Genomic DNA, 14,851 nt, shown 5'->3' with positions numbered 1-14,851 from the left:
TGGGATGAGGAACAGTGAGGTGGGGATGTGTGGTACTGGAAAGCAGAATTGTGTAGCGGGGTGATATGAGGAGGAGTGAGTTGGGTAATTGGGGTATGAGGATGAGAAGGAGTGAGGCAGGAATAATGGGTGGCGAGAGGAACGAGTAATGGGGACCTGCCCATGACACCTCTTGTGGACTGAACATCACTGATTTCATTCCACTGCAAGTAGCACCCCATTGTGACTATCGCAGATACAGTTGTTTCAATCATGCAATAGATACAATGTTCAAAATGAAATAACTACAGAATGTCAAAGGGCAGCATAATCTCTCCTTCACATGTGCTGGTTTACTAGTTCATATACAACTTTGTGATTGTGTAGCCTTTTTTATACTTCACTAAGAAATGGTATTGTATATGTAGTTTTAGATGCTCTCTGAAATACCCAGCTGCCTGCCACTTCTACACAGCCCTCCATTTATTTTTATTTTTCAAAAATAACATACATTGGCCTTCATTCCGAGGTTGGTGCTAGTCATGGCGCTATTAGTGCCATGACTAGCACCAATACCGGTGCCGCCACCGACTTGGTGGCATGGGGATTTACCGGTCTATTCCGACCTTTGCGGGACCGGTAAATCCCCATTTGAAAAGCCATTCTACATTCCCATTTGAGCCCCCCTAGGGCTCAATGGGAAGGCGTCAATAACGGTACCGCAAATTGCGGTACCGTTATTGACCCCGGTATCCCTTTGCGGGTCCCGTCCATAACACCTGGTAAAACCAGGCGTTAAGGGAGGGACCCGCAAAGGGACCTCGGAATAGGGCGCAAAGGGATTACCGGCACCGGTGTCATTACCGGTGCCCGGTATCCCTTTGCGCCCAGGTCGTAATGACCCCCATTGTCTGCAGTATTTCCTTTTTCCCTTCTTTTCAAAGCAAATGTTCATGAACATCAAAAATGCCACTGTGATTTTGCTTATGAGAAATCACTGCTCAGGTTTAAGCAGTGCACCATGGGAAATATGCAAACGCTTTTTGGGGACGGAGCAACCCCCTTTTTTTTAGAATTTTTTTTTAAAAAATGCTGGCAGGATTTACACCAAACCACCAAAAGACACATTGTCCAACTTGTTTCTCATTTGGTGCAAATCTGTTCAGCGCTTTTCACTCTGAACGGCTATAGGTTGTCCCATTTTTTTCTATTTGAAAATGATTTTGGATTGGTCTGAAAACGGCTTTGTTTCCTACCCGTAGTAATTGTTAACCCTTTGACGGATTTTCCCACATTCTGATGATTGGGGCGAGGGGTTCAGGCCTGAAGCAGGCACTGTTTTGGGAACATATCAGCCAGACCCATCCACAAGTCAAAGTATATGTATAGTCCTCTGCTGGAGCACGCGTTCATGTTTCCTCGCCTTCCTTCTGCTCCTATGCCACTGATATGCTGGTTTCCTCGCTCTCCTTCTGCTCCTATGCCACTGATATGCTGGTTTCCTCGCTCTCCTTCTGCTCCTATGCCACTGATATGCTGGTTTCCTCGCTCGCCTTCTGCTCCTATGCCACTGATATGCTGGTTTCCTCGCTCTCCTTCTGCTCCTATGCCACTGATATGCTGGTTTCCTCACTCTCCTTCTGCTGCTATGCCACTGATATGCGGGTTTCCTTGCTCTCCTTCTGTACCTATGCCACTGATATGCTGGTTTCCTCGCTCGCCTTCAGCTCCTATGCCACTGATATGCTGGTTTCCTCGCTCGCCTTCTGCTCCTATGCCACTGATATTCTGGTTTCCTCGCTCTCCTTCTGCTCCTATGCCACTGATATGCTGGTTTCCTCGCTCTCTTCTGCTCCTATGCCACTGATATGCTGGATTCCTCGCTTGCCTTCTGCTCCAATGCCACTGATATGCTGGTTTCCTCGCTCGCTTTCTTCTCCTATGCCACTGATATGCTGGTTTTCTCGCTCTCCTTCTGCTCCTATACCACTGATATGCTGGTTTCCTCGCTCTCCTTCTGCTCCTATGCCACTGATATGCTGGTTTCCTCGCTCGCCTTCTGCTCCTATGCCACTGATATGCTGGTTTCCTCGCTCGCCTTCTGCTCCTATGCCACTGATATGCTGGTTTCCTCGCTCTCCTTCTGCTCCTATGCCACTGATGTGCTGGATTCCTCGCTTGCCTTCTGCTCCTATGCCACTGATGTGCTGGTTTCCTCGCTCGCTTTCTGCTCCTATGCCACTGATATGCTGGTTTCCTCGCTCTCCTTCTGCTCCTATGCCACTGATATGCTGGTTTCCTCGCTTGCCTTCTGCTCCTATGCCACTGATATGCTGGTTTCCTCGCTCGCCTTCAGCTCCTATGCCACTGATATGCTGGTTTCCTCGCTCGCCTTCTGCTCCTATGCCACTGATATTCTGGTTTTCTCGCTCTCCTTCTGCTCCTATGCCACTGATATGCTGGTTTCCTCGCTCTCTTCTGCTCCTATGCCACTGATATGCTGGATTCCTCGCTTGCCTTCTGCTCCAATGCCACTGATATGCTGGTTTCCTCGCTCGCTTTCTTCTCCTATGCCACTGATATGCTGGTTTTCTCGCTCTCCTTCTGCTCCTATACCACTGATATGCTGGTTTCCTCGCTCTCCTTCTGCTCCTATGCCACTGATATGCTGGTTTCCTCGCTCGCCTTCTGCTCCTATGCCACTGATATGCTGGTTTCCTCGCTCGCCTTCTGCTCCTATGCCACTGATATGCTGGTTTCCTCGCTCTCCTTCTGCTCCTATGCCACTGATGTGCTGGATTCCTCGCTTGCCTTCTGCTCCTATGCCACTGACGTGCTGGTTTCCTCGCTCGCTTTCTGCTCCTATGCCACTGATATGCTGGTTTTCTCGCTCTCCTTCTGCTCCTATGCCACTGATATGCTGGTTTCCTCGCTTGCCTTCTGCTCCTATGCCACTGATATGCTGGTTTCTCGCTCGCCTTCTGCTCCTATGCCACTGATATGCCGGTTTCCTCGCCCTCCTTCTGCTCCTATGCCACTGATCTGGCTGAATCACTCTCTTGAAAGAGATAGTTATTTGCTGAATTGGAGCCTCAGGGGCTAACGCACAGCATTCATCTGTACCAACAGCGTGCCTCAGCGTGCCTCAGCGCTGGCTGCATCCAGAGGCTCTCCAGGGGCCTGGGCAGCAGGCAGCATACTACTTCCCCAAGATCATTGTGAATCAAATGGAAAACGTAGTAGGCTTTTCTAAACACAGAATTTACATTTCTGAATCATTACTGTTTTCAGGTTAACATTTACTTTCTTCACAAGTCAGGTTATTTTTGCAACAACAGATGCGTAGCAATTACATGAATCTTTTCATGTGTATTTTTTGTTCTTCATATTTTATTTTGGAAGCAGAAGGCAATGAAAACGACAGAAGGTGCATTTTACAACAATTGTGGGGTAACATAACTAATACAGTCTAACCTATTAGTTTTCCTCACAAATTATTATTGCCATTTCCTGCAGGCAGTCTTAATCTGGCTAATAAGGGAGTGAATCACAGAAAATGTGAATTTTAGCCGCAATTTCCTCACCCCCAATAGAAATATAGTAAAATAAAATGTACCCGTCGATCTTCTCGAGCACTCTGTGTTTTGTGCAGCCCTTCGCATTTTTCAGAAGTCCTAGTAGAGTTTGTAAACTCGATCCACATGTTGCAATGGATCCACAGCTGGGATAGCCTTGGGTGGATAATGCAGTTTAATACTGAACTTGGCCCCTTATGTTCTATGAGGAGACAGGAGTTCAAAGAAAGGCTGCTCACCGCCTTTTCCAGTGTCCACTGAGCAGTGCATTGGCAAATGTTAATTGGGGAGGTCAACGATGCAACAATATGTATTACTGTATCATCCAAGGCAGAGCTTTCCCCATTGACATCGTTGCCTGTCAGGGTCTGAGACATTCGTGTCTGCAGAAGCTTTGCTGCTTATCCTGTAGTATGGCTTGCCCACCCATTCTGATGGCGCTGCCAACAATGTGTAGCTTCTACGAGCAGATCTCATCAGGTTTTGAACAGTAATATGGAGGTTTCCAAGCAGTAGATCTCCAGGAATGTTTCGCTGACTCATAATGTGGGCTTTACCAAAAAAAGAAAAAAAAGCACCATGCAGATATTTCAGACGCTGAGGATTCTTTTCAGGGCCTGCCTGGTGCGTGTTGGTTGTAGAGCTGTGTTGAAGATCAAACGTTTCTGTTTTTGGGTTCCCTCTCTATTTAATTACACTTTCTCTATCAAAGAATAGCTATTCTACTAGTTTGCTCCTAGGAGCCATCTTTTTCTTAAGTCGGAAATTTGATGGCAGATTAGGACAATTGCGGCTCGTTTGAAGTGCAGGTTTTTAACCCTTCCTTTATCTGCACTGATTCTGTATGGTGGCCCACTTTACCTGTTACCCAGCCCTGTGCGAGAGGTTTCAGGCATTCTCTCATTTATATATGACAGTATTGCAATTCAATGGCACACTAAGGAATACTCTCAGGGGTCGGCAACCTTTGGAACTCCCAATGTTTTGAGCTGCAACCCCATTCGGCTCTAACCAGCATAACCAATAGTGAGGGATCATGGGAATCATAGTCCAGAATATTTGGAGAGTCACAGGTTGCAAACCCCTATGCTAGAATGGCTGTAGTGCTTCTATGGATTAGCAACCAGCGTAAGGACAGCTGCCAATTTGTTTGCTTGGATCACAGGCTGAATCATACGATCAAATCCTGCTTTCCGAGCAACTTGGTAAGATTCTCACATCCGCCCTCCTCTGCCATCTTGCCACCCACTTGTGCAGGCCCCCCCCGTCCACTCACCATCTACCGTTAGCTCCCCCTTGCCCCCACTTACTTTTTTTCCCGGGTTGCAACGCTGCTCCTTCATCACTATGGAAATGGAAAAGGGGTTCCACACAGAGCCCTGCCTTCCATTTCCATGGCAGCCATAGTGAATGTATACTTCTTTCAATTAAGGGGTCGCATCAACATACCACCCGTTCATTGAGACAAATACATTGCTGTCTGCACCACATTTTCTGAACTTGGGGTACAAATAGCAATACCATCCGTAGCAGTGGGTTGGATCAGTTGGTAACAGCACCAGGGCCCAGCATTGAGGACCTCACGAACTTGATCCCTGGGCAGTTACCGGCCAATCCAGGCCGCTGCCATGGGTGTTACTGCTATATTCTAATTGGTCCATTGGAGAAAGTAGTGTGGGAATATACAGATGCCACTAACATTATGTCTGAGGAATGAATCCCTGCTTTCATTCAGAGTCTGTTTCCCCATTTTAGCTGATTGCTTTTGGACTCTAAAAGAGTCTGAATATATATTGCTTGGAAAGGAAACTTTCTCTGAGATTCCTAGGAAACAAACTGAATCCAGACTTGTCTCAAACTAGCTACAAAACAAATGGAAAAAAAACTCTTTTTCACGATTTTTGTCGCTACTTTTTAGTCCATTTAGTTTGAAATAACAGAATGGCATATGTTTTGGTTAAACCTATTTTCATCTTTTCTTTTGATAAAAGGCCTATCTGTAAAGTGTTTTAATGGTGTATAACGCATAACACAATATGAATATGATAAAACCACGTACACATTTACAAGAACATATCAGATTACAAAGCAACATTGAGGAACAGCCATCAATGCTAAAGAAAGAAATTTGCTTTGCACACAAAGCAATAAGGATGTTTTTTTCCATAATGTGTTTTGTTTCAAACTGCTCGGAGAAGGCGTCCAAATCGTCGGTTGAGCACTCGTTTCATTAGTTATGTAAGTAATGAGGGAATTGCAACTAGAAACGTAATGAAGAAAATAAGCACTTGTAATATGAGTCACTGTGAGTTTCAGAGCCAGGGTACCAGACTACTAATTCCAAAACCACGAGAAGACATGATGAATTTGAGGAAGGTGACCGGTCGGAGTGACTTGTTTGCTTGTTTACATGACACTGACATTGTGATAAGATCATGCAAGTACTTCCTAACGAATATATGTAAACTCTCCTGAAGAAGGCTGGACTTTTTGGCATCTGTTGAAGGTATTATTATTTTTTATTTTATTTTTATTCACTTGTATCGCGCCGAAGCCCGCAGGCATCAGGGCGCGTACATAGAGACAAGGACACCAAGTAGTGTATGGTACCGTTCTCGTGTGCAGCCACTGTGAGTGTGTCTTACACTGGGCACATTGTGAACCAGAGACCTAGGAAGAGTGAATTTCAACTGGAAACGGTCTTTGAAACATTGAAGAGGTATTTTGTTATTTGGACCTGGGTAAGTCACAGAATGGTTGCCTGTATAGTGGATCCAGGGTGGGTCTTTTTTTTAAATGTGTACAACAGTTTCTTATTAATAAAGTTTTGCTTTTGGACATATTGAATATTTCAAAATGACAGCAACAAAAAAGTAAATTAAAAAGGTGTTTCCAATAAGCCAAGGGCCATTCTGCCTGCTGTTTATAAGATGTTTCTCATGGATTGGAACATTGATTGTAAGATGGTGTTAGATACTTGGGTTCCATCAATAGCACATAGCTAAGTTTACCCGTAGTATTGTAAGTCCTTTGGTTTTCCATGAGAATTGTATTTGAGAATGTATGTTTCTTCCTTCTGGAATTAGTAGTCGTTTGTTCAATTTTTCCTGGTGCAGAAGTATTCAGGATAAACCTCTTTTCAAGTATGGTTAAGATAATTAAGAAAATGAGACAACATATTTGACAATTATTTGTTGACTCTGGAGGAAAATGTACTGGTTATTCACTTTCTATGTCTACCATTGTCCATTTTATTGCTTAACATGTGTTCCACTGCTATAAAGCAGTGCACTATATATTTCCTGGGTATTTGAAGGTTCAGTTGCCCAGTGACCACTCAAACAGTTCTATGTCACTAGGATACCTCAGATGAGCAAGATGATGGTCTCCATCCCAGGACCTCAACTATAGAACAATCTCCCCCAGCATCTGAGACTGCAAAAAGACTTCCTAAAATTCAGTAAACTAACTAGAAAAAATAGAGCTATTCATATAAGTAATTCCATAACCAGATCTGAAGACACCAAAGCATAGACTACACCTACTTGCACTTGTTGAGATATTTGTTAATATGTTGATCTTGTCACTAAGTGACAATCTCTGATGTATTGTTCCCTGGTATGTAATCCCACCTCACAATTCTGGGATAGGAACCAAGCTGTGTGTATCATTGAAACTCAAATGTATTTAAATAAAATAAAATCAATGGTGATCCCCTTACTTTATGCAGGGGATGCCACCACAATCAGATACATAAATGTTAAGAACGTATAAACACAGTTGGAGTTGGACTGCATGTGACATTTCTGCTGTGAGGTGGCACATATACATTCACACCATATACCAATGAAATATATTTCTAAGACTTCTAATCCTGAATAATACAATTCACCTGTAAGCCATATTCTGAATTCTATGACAACCTTGCCACTTATCAGTCAGACTATTCAAACTCTCTTCAGTTAATATTTAAATTAAAGTAGATTCTTTATAATCAATCAGCAGAACATGTTATTACAAGTATTTATACCAGATAAACATTGCATAGAAAAATGACATTTATGTACACATATTGACATTTGTTTGCCTCCCTGTGTGAATGTGGGATTGTGGGTTTCTAGCATGTGCATTCAATTTGAACGTGTGCTATGCACAGGATATTGGTTCCCTCATCCAATATAGGAAAACGGTTTTATGGTTTTTGAATACAAGGATGAGTACCACTTGACTTTACAAATCATGACCCACAGTTGTAGAGCCTTTCCCTTACTGTGTGTTAGGGAGAATTCTCTGTTTAGGCTGAATTTCCTAACCTAGTGAGTCCCCCAGCAGCTTTGCTGGATTTCTGGAGTTTGTTTTTTCCATCCTGCCAAGAGTGAGACTCTTTTTCTCCCACTCTTGGACATGTATGTGTGTGTACTTCCTTTGAATACCAATGTGTTCTATGGGCTATGGGGTCTTTTACTCCATAGGGTCTCATATGTTTTTCTATGTGTGTTACACCACACCCTACGTGCCGTAACGCTGGGGTGTCCTAGCGGACCTCCACAATAGACTCCATACCCGGGGACTGACTACTGTCTCCCCGGGCATGTAAAGTCACCATTGGCTTTACTAGACCTAAATTTACTAACAGAACTAGTACAAACCATCTTATTGTGGACGTACTAGTAGGGGTAATTCGATTACTCCTGGATCTGTTACTCGAGGGGGCATTGTCCCGTCCCCCCTCATCGAGTTTTGGCGGGTGGCAGTGGAAACTACTTGTTATGTCCGATCCCGAACATAACCCTATGGGATTCGTCCCATTGTTGGAGATTAATACTTTTTCTCGTTAATCTCTAACGTACCACCGGTCTACTTATCTTAAATAAGTTTATCGGATGGTATTTTCTGCCAGAACTCGGTTTGTAAAATGGCGTCTGTGTTCGTCTCTGTGACTCCTAAACCAAAGGTTGAGCCCTTTGTTCCATTTTTGGCGGGCCTCTGTACAGAGACCCTCCAAAGTGGTGCCATTCTGTCTGGGTTACCACAGGGGTGTGGGAGGGGGTTTAGGCACCCTGGACCGAGTTGCCTTGCCAACTCCGGTCGCACTCTGGAGTGATTGGCCCAAGTGGTGAGCCTTCCCGCTCACCACTTAGCATGTGTTGATTGACAGCTAGGCTGAATGAATGGGGATTTTCTGCATAAAAGCAGGGCTTTTGGGACTGGATGTTCAGAAGTCGCCACAGGACCTAAGCATCCGACGAGGGTAATGCTGAGCCGACCTGCACGACGACACCTCCGGTGGAGCCCTGCAGAACCGACTCACCACTTCCCGACGACAGAGGAGATCTCCCTGCCGGAGAGTCTCTTCCCCTGACTGGTGGGAACAACCAGTCCCCTTTGCTTTTTATTCACCTCAGGACGCAGTGGTCGAATTGCCCGTGCAGAGCACCTCGGCAACCGGATAGCCACTACCCCTGTACCGCGACCAAAAGGTGGTGCCTTGTGACGGTGCACTCCGTGGCTGGTCTCTTCCCTGGTGGTGCACCGGACTTCACTTTTTTTCGACGACAAGATCATCTCTACTCTTGGCAAAGACCCGACGTGCATCCACCACCAGGAACAACTACCCCCGCCGGAGCTGCCCTCCACAACAAGGTACCGTGTCAGCCTGGCTTCCCTTTTCGATCGGTTCGAGTGAGGTGTCTTAATCCTCTCCTTTCCGTTGGGTCGCCTCCAAGCTTTTCTCATTTATTGTTCTGAACTGGTTCAATCTGCTGATAACAATTTGCTACAAAGACTTGAATGCACCTCCACTAGAGACTTTTTGGGACATCGCGCCTTGCCTCTCTCCGAGTGGGCCTGGCCTCTGAACTTTACGATCTATTGTGATTCTTGCCTTCCTGCCTTGCATTTTATCCGCGCAGGATTGAACTGTGTTGATTTCATAACCTGCCTATCTTTTTCTCTCCCGTCCTAACTAATATTAGAGTGCCATCTAGGTTGAGGTATACACCTCTGTCTGAAAATAAGTGATACCGGTAGAACCTAGACTTGTCAAAATATTGCTAGGGGGATTGATCGTTTTCTTCTTCGTAGAGTAATTGTGTTTGATTTGTTTGCCATGAATTTGCCATAGTGTTTTTGATAGATGTTTCGTTATAAATAAATGCCTTAATATCTTTACACTAAGCCTCGTTGCGTGTTTGCTTGTCTTGCTGTGAAGAATTGCCCTATTTTGTATACTCCACATACTGCTCAACTCTTCTTGAGGGAAGTCTGACTGCTCAGCCACAGCTACCAAGTGAATCTGTGTGGTACAGACTGCTACCAAGTGGGTTCACCGCCAAACACCTGTAGTCCTAAATCTTTTGCAGTGGTCCCAGAGGGAACAGCAAAGGTTTCCGCCTAACACTGTGCAACATAATGAGGGAGGAGCGGATTTATTTATATTGTTATCATTTTTAATGGGAATGAAATTAGGAAGTGTAAATGCCCTTTCACCTCCCCATTCACTTTTTCAAAAATCGATTACTTTCATGGGTCACGAATTAACAAGCAATTCTCATTGAAGCTATAAAGCATAGTCATCGATTCACAGCCCACCTTTTTTACTACACCCGTGAATACCACATGATTCAGTTTATTTTAGCTATCATTTAAAAAATGCTGCACTCTCTGTGCTGGGAAGTGTACCCTGATTTACAGAGCACACGCAGAGCAGAGAGAGCATTTTTGTTCTTATCAACTATAGTCTCCCTCAGATGTAGTACAATGAAAACTGGATATAACTCACACAAGTGTTAAGGATTCCAATCGGGCGTCACACACCAAACCAGGACTCTTGCCCTTACCCTAGGATGTAGCGCACAATTAAAATACCTTTTCTTTATTTCCTAGAATTCGATTGAGCTGCACCCAACCTGTCTCACACCCCCTTTTACAAATGCCCCGGGTCACAATGGACCATGAACCAGGCCGGTGGGTGGAAATACAATATTTATTTATTTTAAATTGAAAGAAAATCACACAATTTTAATATTGGGCAGCAATCTCCAATGGGGTGATAATTACAATGTAAAATGATGAAATACACTTGGTTGACCTTCTACTATAACATATCCAAAGCACAAATGAATGGGAGCAATTTTACCGTTTGGGTAGCTAGCACCAGAGTTATGATTTCCCCCTGCAATGCTCCCTCAAACCCCTATCAATCGAATTTTGAGTGGATAGAAAGGAGCAGCAAGGGGCCAGGATACTAAGGCAGCAAACAGAATTGAAATCCGATCTTCTTCCACAAAAAATGAGTCATGATCGGCTTTCAAAACCTTTGCAATTGTAGAAATAGCACTTAAATTACTAAATATTTAATTTAATGTGCTGTTGAATAAATGAGGTAAATATGCGTTCTAACAGTGCCAGGGATGTAAGAACTCTAGCAACTACAAGGCAAAGTATCAACAAAGGGCATACAATTCAAAAATCAACTTTGAAGTAAGAACACAGTGGAGCCAAAATCACACGCATAGAAATTGCATTTTTCTCCTTTTTACAGGTTTAAATGTCAAAACGGTTTGAAAAACGGGTGAAATAGACGCAAACGGAATTCGGTTTTTAGGCTGGGGGATAATATGAAAGTGAAAGAGTGGCTCTAACGGAATAACTGGATGGGATTTTCAATGTGAAAGGAAATTCGGTTTTAAAAATAAAAGCAGTTGACAGAGAAAATCGGTTTAATAAGGAAAGAACAATTGTGACAGAAACTATATTTTAATGGCTAGAAAAGAGAAATGCCACCAGTGAATAGAAAAGTTACACTGCAGTTGACGTAATGTGCCTCTTTTCAGGGAAATTAATTAATCTAATCAAAATAGGACTAAGGACTTACAAATGACAGAAATGAGTGGATGAATAGTGCTAACACTAGGAAAACAAAAACAGGATTCACAGAGAATTCTGACAAATTTAAGCAAGCTATCAGGGTATTAATGGGATTACTTAGAGAGTGAAATAAAGACACAGTATCAAGAGGGGGTATACTATGTGTTGTTATGGGATGGGTAGATACTCACAAACAGCACTGGAGTTTGGGATTTGGGACAGCCAACCGGGTTTCTAGACTCAAAGGATCTGGTCACGGCACCACGGTGGGGCTCTCCCAGCAGAAAACAGCTGGGCCAGTCTGGTCACGGCACAGCGGCATGCAGGTAGTTGGGCAAAAAGCTGGTCTGGTCACAGGATACTCTCCCTGAGTTAGTGGGATTTTGTTATGGGGTTTAGTTCTGAAGGGGGGTTCTGCCTGGGTAGGATCAGCTATGCTCTTTCCTGGCAGTGGAATCTGCAATCTTTGCAGGATGAAAAGTCAGGATACACAGGAGCTGGAAACTTCAGGAGAGTGTCCTTTGTCATTGTGAGCTTCCCCCTTTTATAAGGCGCGTGACATCACAGGATTATACAATGGGGGCAGGCTTTGGCTAGATCTACCCTCCAAGAATTGGATAGGTCAGCCAATATATGTCGCCTCCTCCCTGGAAGCAGATTGGATTTGGAAGGAGATTACTCCGTTTTGTGGGGTGTTTTTACAATATGCTTTGTTCTATCAAAGTTACTTTTTGCCAAAATCGGTTTTGGAGCAAAACACTCATATTCACACATGTCATCATCAGGAAACTTATACAAGCAGATTACATATCTTATAATACACATGCTGATCCAAAACCCAAGACGGTTCAATGCTATTTAGTCATTCGAGCAATCTTTCACCATCTCCATGGAAAATAGTTAACCTATAATTGTACAATTCGGTACACTGAAGCATGTTAATGCGGGTCATATTTTCATCCAACTTTCATAACCTGGTCCTTTCTACTTTTTCCAGAAATGTCCCTTTTCTGGCATTTGAGTCTACAAGCTGTCAGAAAGGTCTACATCATCTTAATTTAAAAGCATACAATCTACATTCATACTGTCAAAATTTCACATTCCTACATTCTCAGGTTATAAAAATACACGTTTTAAAAAGAAATGTCTCTAAAACCAAGTGGGCCAGCTCCACCCCAAAGAGGGGCAGTCTTCCAATCCTCTAAGCCAATTGTCTTCCCCTGGCCCAATAGCACAGAGGTTGTCATGATGATTTCTTTGATCCTTGCAGTTTACAGTAGAGGAGAGGTGTTACTCGGACTTCACCCCTAAGTGTCAGAGAAATCTTTTGTACCAGACTAGACCCCAGTCACAAAGTCTGACGAGCGTGTGAGAAGCTTCCTCTTGGTCCATTCATAGTTTCCAAGGGGCTGGCCCTTTGGGGGAAGGCAAATCCTGTTCCCAGAAAGCAAATGTCCTTTGAACCCAGGGCAGGGAAACCTGTTCTGTGACTCCACAGTAAATGCACTTATTTATTTACTTTTTTTTCGGAATCAGAAACAAGTCTGTTGAAATAAAACATCCTATATATGTTTTCAAACAACCCCCCCCCCCTTACATTTCTAGGCAGGGACAGGGCCTTAACTCAACCATTTACTCTTTTTAAACAGACATATTTCTTGTTTGTAAAAAGCAACCCTTTTTACACGTGGTGAATTTTACTTTTGCTGTCACTTCCAATGCAGTTTTCTCTTCCATCTAGATTCTGTATATTCTTTGCAGCCCTAGTCGATTTCTCATACACAGCAATCTGATCAAGGCAAAGGTCCACTGACACTATCATAAGCACAGAGAAATAAGGCTTCTTTTGAAGAGTTCAGCTGTGATATTTTGTTGCAAAGTAACATATTTTTCCATACGGCTGGGATTAAAGTTCTTTGTGATTTCACAGATCTTCCCTGACACAGCCTATCATTCAGTGAGAAATGTTTTCTTTTGCTGGAGCACAACCTGAATATGGCTGGGCATATCTGAGTCTCACTGGAACCAACTATGTACTGCTGAAACTGGGCAAAAAGGCATTAGGCGACATCATTTTAAATGCAAAATATTTCCTTTTCCAATGTGAAATTTTGAGCTAGCAGCAGAGCAGCAATACTTTTCAATTCTTTTCTTTGGTGCGCAAAAGGAACACACTGGCAGCCTTTCTCTGTGTGTTCCATGTTCCATCTTGCCCAATATGTGCTTGGCAAAGACAGCACAGCCATTATTTTGGTGACTGCAAAACTCTGTTTTTAAGGTAAGGCGATAGTGCTCAACAGCGCCAGTGCAGCCATTCTGCTGGTGACTATTGGAAATGGGTGCTCCCCAGTGACATTAGCTCCCTTGTTCCCTCCCACTCCAGGAACCTAGTAGGAATGATTCTAGGGCTTATTTATTTAAATTTGGGGAATTGTTGTACTTACTATGGAATCATTCTTTACGGCCCTAAACCAGGGTGAGCCCTGATGAGTTTTCAAGAAATTCCAAGTAAGCCTCTTCTCCCTGTTATATAGCAGGCTTGGTCCAGTTAATAGTCTCCACATGTATATGTCCCAATTCCCAAGGTAATAACATGCACCGTGGTCATCCATTTTGACAGGTTTCATCTCTTGGATGCAGCTTTTGATTCCAGACTAAGATTCTTCTCCTCTCTGTGTTTCTGTTTTTGTAATGGCTGATATTCCCACGTTTTGTCATTGCTGACCACACACATTTTGATTGGTCAAGTCCTTCTATTGGCTTGCTTAATAGCCAGACACTGCCAAAGAACACTCCAACCCCCAGTCTTCATAGTTTGATCATCATTTCTACTCATGTGAAAAGAAAAAGTAGGTGGGGATGCTTGCTCTCATACATTTGAATGAAAACATCATTTTTATTCCATATTTCATCGTAGCAACATGCCACTTCAATGAAATATGGATTTCTGTGATCCCCAGCTTAAATGGTCATCTGGATGTGTGGCATGAATGTGTGCCATAATTCTTTGTGAAGTTATTTATCTTCATAATTGTAAAAATTATTTAAAAATGTATTGTTACCCATGCACATTTCTAAGCAAAAATCATTTAAAAGTGCATAAGAAGTGTCGATTCAAAAAGTTCATTATGTTAGTGGAACTGAGTTTCAGCCATATGTTACATTTCTCCATCATGCAAAGAGCTCTGAGAGTCCTCATTGTCTGTTTTCCATTACAATACATCTAGCTGGCTGTATTGCTTTCTCCAGCATGGGGTCTGGTATGGATTCACATGCTCATGAATATTCCCTGTTGTCAGGCTGGGAATCCTCAGTAAAAAGAAAAATGTTTCACTTTCAATTACAAACTGTATTTCTCTTCTAAACCAATCACTGTCCTCTGGGTCATACTGCCCCCATCCAATGACAGTCCTCCCCCTAAGCCACTC

At 43.3% G+C, this 14,851-nt stretch overlaps 1 protein-coding gene across 2 annotated transcripts in view; it reads left to right on the top strand.

Annotated features, from left to right (window-relative positions):
* The window catches only part of PRKCE (protein kinase C epsilon), a 1,836,175-nt gene that overhangs the window by 1,617,142 nt on the left and 204,182 nt on the right, over positions 1–14,851 (top strand). The window lies entirely within an intron of this gene.

Source organism: Ambystoma mexicanum, chromosome 4q (assembly GCF_040938575.1).
Source record: "Ambystoma mexicanum isolate Mex_15411 chromosome 4q, UKY_AmexF1_1, whole genome shotgun sequence".
Taxonomy (NCBI): domain Eukaryota; kingdom Metazoa; phylum Chordata; class Amphibia; order Caudata; family Ambystomatidae; genus Ambystoma; species Ambystoma mexicanum.
This window is presented reverse-complemented; position numbering and strand designations above follow the sequence as displayed.